This window comes from Gorilla gorilla, chromosome 4 (genome assembly GCF_029281585.2).
Source record: "Gorilla gorilla gorilla isolate KB3781 chromosome 4, NHGRI_mGorGor1-v2.1_pri, whole genome shotgun sequence".
Lineage (NCBI taxonomy): Eukaryota > Metazoa > Chordata > Mammalia > Primates > Hominidae > Gorilla > Gorilla gorilla.
The window spans coordinates 91,442,419-91,456,037 of NC_073228.2; the positions used below are offsets into that span (position 1 = coordinate 91,442,419).

Sequence of the window (13,619 nt, forward strand, 5' to 3'; positions counted from 1 at the left end):
CCTATAGTTTTTATAGTATTAAAAAATACTTTAACTTGTTTAACATTTAATTTGGCATGGTTTGGGATTCTAAGTTGATAACTTTCCAAGCATCTAAATGAATGTTGTATCAGTATTTGTTGAATATTTTTTGTGATATGCTTTCTATTCTACATTAAATTTTTATGTGTGATAAGATCCTTTTTTAGGATTTATGTGTATGTGCTAGTTGAAAGCTCTTCTACTTGTTGGGTGACTTGGAGGCAGGGCTTTACCAGGAAAAAGAAGAAAGAGAGGTAATATAATGTTTTGACTACAGGAAAGACTTCTGTTGTTGGTTGGGGCAAGTAATGTCAAGCAGTTTGTTGCTTTTGAAGATCAATTGACTGCTTTGAGGTTGATTTCTTTGTGAATAACTTTAAGTTATATGTAAGACATTCCTAAATTTCTGAAATTGTGTTAAAGATGAGGATCATAGCAAACTATCAAGAAGAAAATAAGGAATTTTAAAAAAGAATTCCATAGATGTGTGATTCATCTAAAGAAAAATTACTAATCAAAAGAGACTAGAATTTATCATCAAAATATTTGTAAGCAAAGGAAAGATGCAAAGCTAGTAAGTTAAATCTGAAATATGTCAGTAGAATATGAGAGTTGAATTAAGAAATTATTTAGAAATAACTTATTTCCTGAGTTATTTTTTGCAATAGAGTTGATCTTACTTAAAAACAATGGCCACTGAAAATTTACAATTAATGGAGTCTGAGTAGGCTTTGCATAAAGAAGTAGGAAGGAATTAAAATTTTGGTTACAATATTCGTGATGGTCTTGTTTTTCATGTAAGCGCTGACAGACTTAGTTAAGATTGTTCAAGAAAGTGGTTGGAATGGCTTTCCTGGTATTGATAGTCTCTCCTAGTCTGCTTTCACTAGAGTTCCAAACCATGGGGTTCCCTGAGGCCCTTTCAAGAAGTCTGTAAAGTCAAATAATTTTCATAATACTAATGCATTATTTGCCATTTTCAGTTTCTTGACATTTGCACTATGGTACAAAGCAAAAACTTCTGATGCCTAAGTATAAATTAATGTAGTAATTGCATTAATGTACCAAATAATTCATTATCAAGTAATTTATGCATCAAACTATACTAGTAATTGTTGTATTCTTTGCTGCCACATAGCTGCAGAAAAAAAGCCAGTTCCAGTTAAGAATATCTTTGATAGAACAGTAAAAATTATTAATTTTATTAAGTTGCAGTCCTTGAGTATATGTCCTTTTAGTATTTTGTGGGTTGAAATGGAAAGAACACATAATACTATATTCTGACGTGCAATGTCTTGAGAAAAAATAGTTATGCGATTATTGAGTCGATATCTGAACTAGCCACTTCTTTTATGACACATTAGTTTTACTTTGAAAAATAGCTGACAAACTATGGTTATTTAGATTTCAGTATATGGCAGACATTTTCTTGAAAAAGAACTAAGTGAGCCTGTCACTTCAAGGAAAAAAACTGGCAGTGTCTGGTGCTTTCAGGCGATATTTCAATTTTCAAGCAAAAATTAGAATTTTGGAGGCTTTGTATCTACAACTGTGACTTTGAGGGTTTCCCAAATCCTTAATGACTTTTCTGATGAGATTGATGGTTGTCAGAAGTCTCTGAGACCAACCTCAGGTTCAGTGATTTGCTAGAAGGACTAACAGAACATGGCAAAACTGTTATACTCACAGTAATAATAGTTTATTATAGCAAAAGCCTACAGTTTAAAATCAGCAATTGAAAAAGGTGCATAGGGCAGAGTCCAGCAGAGATTAGATGCAAGCTTCCAGTTGCCCTCTCCCAGGGGAGTCATAGGGACAGTGCTTAACTGCCGCTCACAGCAGCAGTATGTGACAACACGTGTCAAGTATTGCCAACCAGGAGAACTCACTTGAGTCTTGGTGTCCAGGGATTTTTTGGGTATCTTTCATGAAGGTCTAAAGTGCCCACGTCGCTGACTTTAGTAACTCCAATCTGTTTGACTCCAGAGGTCATACTGATACTGCATGGACCAAGGCACCTACCATAAATTACATTGTTAGCATAATCTATATGGTGTGGCTGAAGGCTTTCAGTAAACAAAGGCACTCTTATTAAGCAGGATATTTCAAGGGCCTTGGGTGGGCAAGGGCCAAACCTTCCTTTGGAATATCCAAGGTGTGGACAACCTAGCCCTACTGGGTTATTAATCCTTTACTGCATACTGGTGATATATAAGGAATGTAATGTTTTGATAATGTAAATGAAATGTGTTAATATCTGGAAGATCTGCATAGCTCAGTGAAGCAGTATTTTTCAGATGATCACTGCATGATGCAACCTATGATATGCATCAGTAAATGATAGACCAGTGGATTTTAATGGAATAGAATACAAATGTTATACATGTGGTCAGATTCTACATTTCATCTAACTTATATATAACTTTAGTAAGTAATAGTCTTCATATACTATGAATCAAAGCAATATGGAGCAACATATTGAATGCAGAAACAGATAAGGAAATCTGTCTTCTGTTAAGTTAGATAGTAAACATTTGTACAAAAATGTAAATTGGTGCTGCTCTTCTCATAAATTTTTTTTGGAGAATATATTTTACGTGAAGAATATGTTATCTGTATTAACAGTTACACCATTATGTGTTATTTTTAAATTAATTTCTAAGCATTTAAGATTTTCTGAGTTCTAATTTCTAATACAGTAAATATTGACAGCTATAACCTACAAAAACAGAAGTTCTTTAGGGGCCAGAAATTTTTTAAACATCTGAACAGGCCTAGAGACCTTTTTGCTGGGTCTCCTCTTTCTGGGCTAGAGGTTATTGAAGGATGAGATGAACAACTAAACTAAGGGAAAGATAGTTTGCAACTGGAATCTCAGGGATATCTGGAACTGCGGATGTGAATGCTACCATGAATCTTCATTTCCATCTCTTCATCTGTTTGGTCCTCTCAGCTTCATTCTTTCTTATTATACGCAGGCTCCTCAGAGTACTGGAAAATCTAGCAAACAAATAAACAAGAACTCTTTCTTTGATCTTGCATCCTAAATCTTTCGCTATCAGAGAAAAAAACAGATTTGTTAGTATGAGTGTGAAAAAAATACTTGAATACTTGGTTCAGGTGTTTATCAGGGAATGATCAACTATGAGTAGGCCAGATTATTGAAGGAAAATGATACTTTCCCTGTTGGAATTGAGGGAGAAAGAGTTCCCACAGAGAGACTGTGAGTGTTTTCCCTGAATTGGATGGGGGCTGAACAGGCGTCTTACAAATCATCTTTGAGTGTCAACAAGTTGTATGGACTGCAGATATTATGGGAGTTCAGAGTAGGGGAGGTTAGGGTGTTTAAGTGAGGAAACTCACATTTCTATCTCAGTTTTTGATGTGATCAAATGGCATTTTATACTGGGTGAGTTTAGGTTTAAAATATCACTTTGGGCACAGGTGGTCTTTAGCTAATATCTTTGAGGTGGCTGAATTTTGGCTCTCCCTGGAGGTATAGGTATTCCTTGAAGGGAAGAGTGATAGATAACTACCACAGGGTAGGAGGACAATGCAAATAGTTTGGAAGCTGGGCTTTACCAGGAAAAAGAGGAAGGAGAGGTGAGAAATAGCTTGAATGGGAGACTGAAAGTCATTCTCCAGTTTGGCTAGATATGTGGATTTCAGTAAGCGATTATGACTTTTGAATTTCCGCGTAGGCAGGACTTTTTGACAGATTTGTTTTCCTCATCTCCCACCTGCCAGTGCCTACTGTGTTCAAGGCATTGTGCCATGTGCTAGACTAGAGAATTGTGAAGATGACTTAAATGTCCCCCAGTATCCACAAGTAACTTTTTACTTTAATGGAGAAAACAGATATGAAAATGATTATGTTACAGATAAGATAAAATGCCAAAAAAAGTCTAAGAAATCAGCTGACATCATGGTAGATGATTAATTATGACCAAGGGATCAACGAGATGACATTTAAGGTAGACACTGAAGAATGAGAGAGATTTCTGTAGACAAAGGGATGGCAATAAGGACATTGCAAATTAAAGGAGTAGTGTGATCAAAGAGGTCTGAAAATGCATGTTTGGGCCGGGCGTGGTGGCTCATGCCTGCAATCCCAGCACTTGGGGAGGCTGAGGTGGGCGGATCACCTGAGGTCAGGAGTTTGAGACTACCCTGACCAACATGGAGAAACCCTGTCTCTACTAAAAATACAAAAAATGAGCCAGGCGTGGTGGCACATGCCTGTAATCCCAGCTATTCGGGAGGCTGAGGCAGGCAGGAGAATCGCTTGAACCCGGGACGTGGAGGTTGCGGTGAGTCAAGATCATGCCGTTGCACTCCAGCCTGGGCAACAAGAGCGAAACTCTGTCTCAAAAAGATAAAAAATTAAAAAAATAAAGAAAGTGCATGTTTGGTTTGTTTAAGAAATGACAGGTAGTCCAGTGGAGACTGGCCAAGCCATAAAGATTACTGAATGCTGTGCCAGTTGTTTAGATTTAATTCTGTAAGCAATGGGACTTTTTCAGTTTTGATTTGTGTTTTGGGCATAGTTGTTTTTGGAGATAATATTATAGATGTATAAGGAGATGGAAGACCAGTAAAACTGAAAAATCTTTTGTAGGAATAGAGAACATAATGGGTGGGAAAGGAAATGACAGGATGGAAGAAGAGAGCATAGGAAGGTGGAATTGTTAAGGCTTTTTGACTGATTGGATATGAGGGAAACAGGTAGAGAAATAGGTCAGAGATACTGATGAGAAGTTTCCATCAGGTTGAATTGTATTTAATTTTTTGGTCTTAAAAAAACCAGCAACAGATGGTTCAGCTCATAGCTTGGGTATCTGGATTGATGTTAATGGCAAGTAAAGATGAGAAACAGGAGAGAGAGGAGAGGTAAAGAGAAAGGCTGTGGGACGAATGATGATGGTCATTTAAAAAAAAAAAGTGTTGAGTTTTAGTTGTTAGTTGAGATATCCAGATTGAAAGATCCAGTTGCTGGTGGAAATGCAATTCTGTCTTTAAGGTTGATGGGAGAGTTAGGAATTATTTACATTGTTAAATGTTCTTTATTGTGATACTGGATGAGTATGACAGATATGTGACCTAGATTGTTAGATAAGTGACACCCCCGTCTTTAAGTTTGTTTCAGAGATCCTAAATAAAACATTTTTGAATATTACACCTTTTTGAGGGCATTATATTTGGGAGCTAGGCAGAATGTGGTTTCCAAATTATGTAAAGTATAAAGAGTTTTATATTAAAATGGATATATTATTCTGATTGTCATATTCACTATGTTCATAAAGAAGTACAGAATTACAACACAGCTTCTATTAATGGCTAACAGGTAAAAACTTCAGTCTTAGTCCATTTTCTATTACTGCAGCAGAATACCTGAAACTGGTAATTTATTTTAAAAAACTATTTCTTACAATTTTGGATGCTGGGAAGTCCAAGACTGGGGAGGGGGGTTGGCATCTAGCGAGGGCCTTCTAGCTACATAATAACAAAGTGCAGGTAGTCACATGGTAAGAGGGCAGGAGAATGCCAGCTCAGGTCTCTCCTTCTCTTATAAAAACCACCAATCCCATCATGGGGGCCTGCCCCACCCTGATGACCCTATCTAATCCTCACAAAGGTAGGCCTCACAAAGGCCCTACCGCCAAATACTGTCAATGTATGAATTTGGGGATTAAGTTTCTAACAAAGGAAATTTGGGGGCACATTCAAATCATAGCAGCTTCCTTTTAAAAAATCTTGTATTTTTAAAGAAGTGTGCTATCTTTTGGGTTTTTCAGAGACCCTCTCAACCTAGAGTAAATATAGAATACTATTTAATAATCTCATATTAGAATGTTTAATATGGGAGAGGGTTGAACAACTGCTGTCAAGATTATTTTATGTGCTATTAAATAAGTAGCACCTTGCAAATAATAGTCTGCTTCCATTATTTTTGTATATTAGTAATCAAGCAGATTAAATACTTCCTAGGAATTATGGTTATTTGTTTTACTTCAAAAACAATGTTGATTTAAAGTACACTGCAGGTTAAAAAAGTTTAATTTCAAAAAATGGATATATAGGCTGATTCTTTTTTCTAATTATTGAAAGTCATTTGGAATTGCAATAAAAATTTTTCTGTGGTTTCTTCAGTAATTTGTAATTCAATTTATTAGTAATTTCATTAAAATTAAAAAAAATTATGAACACTATGTTAAAATCTGTATACCAAATAATACATTTTAAACTCACATTTTTGGATAATTTTCAGAACTATTAATGTTTAACTTTTTTGTGCTAGAATGCTCTGAGACCAGATCTGTTTGTTTGAAAAAGCAAATTACAAGTATAAATTTAAAGCAAATATGACGAATGGTTAGCTTGTGCCTTGGCTTCTGTTGCCTGTAATAGATGTCCCCTCTAAGATGTTCTTGCTATGGTACCTGGAAGATAATTCCTTCTTTGCCTGGTTACTATAGTTATCTTATTGAGGGCCAGTTGGTTTCAGAATGCATTTTAAAAAATGGGAAAAATAGCTGTGGAAAAAATAATTAGCTTTTCAAAAGACAGTAATGGATAGCTTATTCCGATTCCCAGGTTATCAGTAGATAAACAGTTAAATGGACAATCACAAAAATACTTCAAAACCAAAGGTTCTTCTTCATTTTTCTCATCCTTAAATTTTCTACCTCTCTCCCTCAAATTTCATGGCATTTTATTTCATGTGTCAGGATTGCCACTATCTAAATATCTTTCTTCTCTGAAATTTCTAGACCTGTCCCACAGAGACTTGAGAATTGAGAACATGGAGAGTGGGAGTAAGGAAGTTGCATGGTCCTTCCTGTATCTGTTTTTAATACCCTGTGCCTCAGCATCCCTGTTTTGGGGAACTTCCTGCACATAAACTGTCAAAGCCTCTCACAATTATAGATACAAAGCTGTTTTCTGGTAACTTGTGGACTCACTGATTTCTTCTTGCATGTGAGAAAAAGAGCTTTGGAAATTAAAGCGGCTCTAAAGTGCCAAGAATCTGAGTTTATGGGAAAAGTCACCTGACTCTGCTACTTGGATACCACATTTTTTTTTTTTGGAGAAAGAGTCTCGCTCTGTTGCCCAGGCCAGAGTGCAGTGGCGAAATCTCGGCTTACTGCAACCTCTACCTCCTGGATTCAAGCAGTTCTCATGCCTCAGACTCCCGAGTAGCTGGGATTACAGGCGTGTGCCACTACACCCAGCTAATTTTTGTATTTTTAGTAGAGTTGGGGTTTCACCTTGTTGGCCAGGCTGTTCTTAAGTTCCCGGCCTCATGTGATCTGCCCGCCTTAACCTCCCAAAGTGCTGGGATTACAGGTGTGAGCCACTGCGCCTGGCGGATACCACAAATTTGTGGTAACTTCATCTGTACTTTTATTACATGGTGCTCTTATTGCAGTCCTTTTGTTTGTGCGTTCCAGACTTTTAATAAATTCCCCTTAGCTGCTCTGCTTTGCCATTTTACCACACTGCTTAAGGCCTATCTTATTCCTCATTAGATGGCCTCGATTACTACTTTATAGGGAGAATCAAAATTACATATTTTCAAGTTCACTCATCGCTTTGCTTATTTGCAACCTTAAGGAATTAGACTAGATATCTGAAAGCTTTTTCCATCCCAGATATTTCATCTTAAAATAATTTTCTCTACTTTTTACTGTGAGGCAACTGTGTATTTGTTCTTTTGCCATTCCATGATTGTAGACATTGTGTTTCCACCTATCTTTTGTCTCTTCTGTTTTTAAGGAAAAGATGACCTTTTTCCCTAATAAGACTGTTTTTCTCATGCTCTTTTTTTTTTCTTTTGAGACAGAATCTTGCTCTGTTGCCCAGGCTGAAGTGCAGTGGCACGATCTCAGCTCACTGCAGCCTCGGCCACCTGGGTTCAATTAATTCTCATGCCTCAGCCTCCTGAGTAGCTGTGATTACAGGCGCATACCACCACACTCAGCTAATTTTTGTACATTTTGTAGAGACAGGGTTTTGCCATGTTGCCCAGGCTGGTCTTGAACTCATGAGCTCAAGCAATCCGCCCACCTCAGCCTCCCAAATTTCTATAATTACAGGCTTGAGCCATCGTGCCCGGTCGTTTTTCTCGCACTCTTAAGCTCATTTTTTCCCATTTCTTTTAGAGCTTTGCTTTTTCAAATATCCCCCCTTTATAATAGATAGTAGTAATGAAACAGTTTTCTAAAGGATATTTAGATATTTAGGTACTACCATTAGGTTGAGATTCATTGCTGGGCTAAAATGTTCTTGGCATTTTGAAGCGTGCTTTCATATATCATATAGAAATCCAGAGAACAGTTCTACCTGAGCTTCTATTATAACCCCCACAAATATCTGTGGATTCCCTACTGTATGCAAAGCACTGTACTAAGAATGCTATAGGGTATATAAAAATCAGCAAAATTTGGCCTGTTAGAGGAGGAGTTTATGGCCAGTATAGGGGAACATGTAAAAAAGTACAATGAGATAGAGGAAGATTGATATCTAAATGCAGAGGATTTTAAAGGAGGGTGTATTAGTTTGTCTTCACACTGCTATAAATAACTACCTGAGACTGGGTAGTTTATAAAGAAGCAATGTTTAATTGACTCAGTTCTGCAGGCTGTACAGGAAGCATGGCGGGGGAGGCCTCAGGAATCTTACAGTCATGGTAGAAGGCAAAGGGGAAGCAAGCACATCTTCACATAGTGACAGGAGAAACAGCATGTGAAGGGGAATGTGCCACACACTTTTAAACCATCAGATCTTGTGAGAACTCATTATCACGAGAGCAGCAAGGGGAAATTTGCTCCCATGATCCAATCACCTCCTACCAGGTCCCCTCCCCAACACTGGGAATTACAATTCAACATGAGATTTGGATGGGGGCACAGAGCCAAACCATATCACTCTCCCCAGCCTCTCCCAAATCTCATATTATTCTCACATGTCAAGACACAATCATGCCTTCCCAACAGTCCCCCAAAGTCTTAACTCATTCCAGCATTAACTGAAAAGTCCAAAGTCTTATCTGAGACAAGGCAAGTCCCTTCCACCTATGAGCCTGTAAAATAAAAAACAAGTTAGTTTCTTCCAAGGTACGAGAGTACAGGGAATGGGTAAATGTTCCTGTTGCAAATGGGAGAAATAGCCAAAACAAATGGGCTACAGGCCCCATACAAGTCTGAAACCCAACAGGGAAGTCATGAAATCTTCAAGCTCCCGTATCCTTTGATTCCATGTCTCACATCCAGGGCACGCTGATGCAAGGGGTGACCTCCTAAGGCCTTTGGCAGCTCTGCCCCATGGCTCTGCAGGATACAGCCCCCACAGCTGCTTTAATGGGCTGGCATTGAGTGCCTGCAACTTTTGCAGGCACACAGTGCAGGCTGTCAGTGGATCTACCCTTGTGGGGTCTGGAGGATGATGGCCCTCTTCCCACAGCTCCATTAGGCAGTGCCCTAGTGGGGACTCTCTGTGAGGGTTCCAGTCCCACATTTCCCCCTCTGCACTGCCCTAGTAGAGGTTCTCCATGAGGACTCTGCCCCTGTAGCGGAGTCCTGCCTGGACATCCAGGCATTTCCATACATCCTCTGAAATCAAGGTGGAGGCTCCCAAACCTCTTCTCTTGCCTTTTGTGCACCCACAGACCCAACACCATGTGGAATCCACCAAGGCTTGTGGCTTGCACCCTCTGAAGCCATGGCCCGAGTTGTACATTGGCCCCTTTTAGCCACAGCCACAGCTGGAGCTGGAGTGGCTGGGATGCAGGGCACCAAGTCCCAAGGATGCAGTTAGCAGCAGGGCTCTGGGACTGGCCCATGAAACCATTTTTCGCTCTTAGACCTCCAGGCCTGTACTGGAGGGGCAGCCATGAAGATCTCTGACATGCCCTGGGAGACATTTTCCCCATTGTCTTGGCTATTAGCATTTGGCTTCTTGTTATTTATGTAAATTTCTGCCACTGGCTTGAATTTCTCCCCCAAAAATGGGTTTGTCTTTTCTATAGCATGGTGAGGCTGCAAAATTTCCAAACTTTTATGTTCTGCTTCCCTTTTAAACATAAGTTCCAATTTCACACCGTCTCTTTCTTCATACGTATGAGCATATACTTTTAGAAAAAAACCAGGTCACATCTTGAATGCTTTGCTGCTTAGAAATTTCTTCTGCCAGGTACCCTAAATCATCTCTCAAGTTCAAAGTTCCACACATCTCTAGGGCAGGGACACAATGCTGCCAGTCTCTGCTAAATCATAGCAAGAGTGACCGTTACTCTGGTTCCCAATAAGTTCCTCATCTCCATCTGAGACCACATCAGCCTGGATTTCACTGTCCATATCACTATCAGCATTTTGGTTACAATTATTGAGCAAGTCTCTAGGAAGTCTGAAGCTTTCCCACATCTTCCTGTCTTCTTCTGATCTCTCCAAACTGTTCCAGCCTCTGCCTATTACCCAGTTCCAAAGTTGCTTCCGCATTTTGAGGTATCTTTATAGCAGTGCCACACTTCTCTGGTACCAGTTTTCTGTATTACCTTGTTCTCATACTGCTACAAAGAACTACCTGAGACTGGGTAATTTATGAAGAAAAGGTTTAATTGACTCACAGTTCTGTAGGCTGTACAGGAGTCATGGCTGGAGAGGCCTCAGAAGACTTACAATCATGGCAGAAGGCAAAGGGGAAGCAAGAACATCTTCACATGGTGACAGGAGACAGAGAGCGTAAAGGGGGGAAGTGCCACACACTTTTAAACCATCAGATCTTGTGGGAATTTACTATCACGAGAACAGCAAGGGGAAATTTGCCTTCATGATTCAATCACCTACCACCAGGTCCCTCCCCCAACACTGGGAGTAACAGTTCAACATGAGATTTGGGTAGGGATACAGAGCAACCATATCAGAGGGAGGTAATGTATTCAGTTAAAGGGGATTAAAAATGGCTTTATGCAAGTATACTTTTCCCTGTAACTCAACATAGTGTTTTGACAAGCAAAAATCGAATGATGACTGCATTGTGAAAAGGTGAAAACAAGGTAGTATTTGTAGAGTTACACATAGTCTGATTTGGCTAGAAGGGAGGCTGGAGCCTTTCATGGTGGCTTTTGAATGCCATGGTGAATAGTTTGTGCTTTATTTGTTATTGAATAGCAATTTGTACACTTCTGAGCTATTAGAGTGAAATGATTAAGCCTGTGGTTTAGGAAGAAAGAGCCTATTAGGGAGATAAGTCTTTCCCTAGTTGTAGGAAGGGTTGGAACAGTATGATATGGAGAGGGTAGTAATGAATGAAGGAATGGAAAACTGGAGAATAATTTCAATGATACTGGAGGTGCAGTATACAAGTTGGCAGTAGTTTTATGTCTAGGAAGATAAGAAGTGTTTAGGAAAAACTCCCAAATTGTTTTTCCTCTGCTCTTACACCACAACAATCAACACAGAGGACTTCTGTGTCCAAATGCACAGTATTTCTCCCTGCCAAATAAGCAATCAGTTCTACAGTGAACACCAGCTAATTGGCTTTCAATTCATTTCTGTCACTACCTAGAGATAGTGTCAGATCCCAACGGCTGAGGGCTCAGTCTTGGGGTCTGGGCCCTCCTTCCCACTGGTTGTAAGTCTACATCTCTGGAACTTCTACCAGATGGCTTTGAGTTGGGGTTTCCACAACCCCCTCTTTGGGTTGGATTAATTTGCTAGAGCTACTCACAGAACTCAGAGAAACACGTTTACTGGTTTATTATGAAGGATATGTTAAAGGATACAAGTAAACAGCCATATGGCAAGGTCTGGATGCCATAGGGCAAGGTCTGGAAGGGTCCCAAATGTAGGAGCCTCTGTTTCCGTGGAGTTAGGGTATGCCACTCTCCCAGCAAGTGGATGAGTTCTTGCTCACCTTCTTGCCCACCTTCACATGTTCAGCTGTGAGGCCAGTCCTTTTGGTTTTTCATGGAATTTTCATGACATCAGCACTTTCCCCAATGGGAAGACCCCCCATAGGACCCTCTCTGAAATGAGGGCATTATGACCCACAGTCAGAAAAGTGGAGGAAAATTAGAGTCTTGCCTTGGTGCAGATGAAAGGAGGGCAGGAGAAGGTCAGGGATATTGTTTCCTGAGGCCTAACACACCAAACATTGTAATAAAAGACTATAACAAGGGTGATATAGCTTGAATGTGTGTCCCCTCCAAATCTCGTATTTAATGAGACCTCCATTGCTGGAAGTGGGGTCTGGTGGGTGTTTGGATCATAAAGGTGGATCCCTCATGAATGGTTTGCTGCCCTCCCCTGTGGTAATGAGTTCAGGTGAGAGCTGGTTGTTTAAAGCAGGGGTCCTCAACCCCTACTGCATGGACTGGTACCTGTCTATGGCCTGTTAGGAGCTGGGCCACACAGCAGGAGGTGTGAGCCACAGGCAAGCGAGCATTACTGTCTGAGCTCCACCTTCTGATCAGCAGAACTTAGATCAGCAGCAGCATTAGATTTTCACAGGAGCGCAAACCCTATTGTGAACTCCTCATGTGAGGGATGTAAGTTGTGTGCTCCTTATGAGAATCTAATGGTTGATGATCTGAGCTGAAACAGTTTCATCCTGAAATCATCTTCCCTGACCCCTTGTCTGTGGAAAAATTGTCTTCCACTAAATCAGTCAGTCCCTGGTGCCAGAGGTTGGGGACTACTGGTTTAAAGGAGCCTGGCTCCTCCCCCCTTCTCTTGCTCTCTCTGGTCATGTGATGTGCTAGCTCTCCCTTTGCCTTCTGCCATGAGTAAAAGCTTCCTGAGGCCTCACTGAAAGCAGATGCCAGCACCATGCTTCCTCTATAGTCCTGCAGAACCATGAGCTGCAATAAACCACTTTTCTTTACCAATTACCCAGTCTCAAGACAGACTAACACAAAGGGCTATGGGAGTTATAAGCCAGGAACTGTGGATGAAAACCTATTTTTAAAAATATAGATATATAAACACAACCACATACATAAATAAAATAACACCACAAGAAGGAATCAAAGTTGCTTTTGAAATTCCAGGTCTGGACACTAGGAAGGATGCTGGTGTTATTAATAAAGAGGAAGAGAAGTGTGAGAGTGTGTGTGTGTGTGTGTGTGTCTGTGTCTGTGTGTTTGTGGAGATATTTGCTAATTTTTTAAGATGTTGATATATTCACCTTAAGGTGAAGATTCTTGGGAGGGCTTTGTTAATTTAAGCCTGGCGTTTAGGAAGGAAGTTAGATTTAGAGAGGGAAATTTGGGGATCGCTCTCATAGAGGTTATAATTTGAGCTGATGGATAACTGATATCTCCATGACTGTGAATAAATACAGAAATGGAAAATTCTGAGGAAAAGGGATGTAGAAAATGCCTTAGTTTTAGGATGACTTTTGAGTAAATTGTGTAATATTTCACCCTTATTTTTTAAAAAAAGTTAAATAGGAGAAACACTTTGAGAAAGCACAGAGGGAGAAAACTAATGCCTTAAAACATTGCCTAACACATAATAGGAGCTTAAAAAAATCTTTGTTGAATGAATAATTGTAACTTGTTTGGGATATAAGCCTATGTATAGTAGAAAAACGGGCAT

General features: G+C 39.7%; 2 protein-coding genes across 4 annotated transcripts in view; one reads left to right on the plus strand and one right to left on the minus strand.

Annotated features, from left to right (window-relative positions):
• RASA1 (RAS p21 protein activator 1) overlaps window positions 1-13,619 on the plus strand; it is a 124,381-nt gene that overhangs the window by 42,146 nt on the left and 68,616 nt on the right. The gene's annotated exons all lie outside the window — the stretch shown is intronic.
• CCNH (cyclin H) overlaps window positions 1,699-13,619 on the minus strand; it is a 101,586-nt gene continuing 89,665 nt past the window's right edge. Inside the window, exon 10 of the transcript XR_010133878.1 lies at window positions 1,699-3,021. The gene's annotated coding sequence lies outside the window, so the exon portion shown is untranslated. The remainder of the gene's footprint in view (window positions 3,022-13,619) is intronic.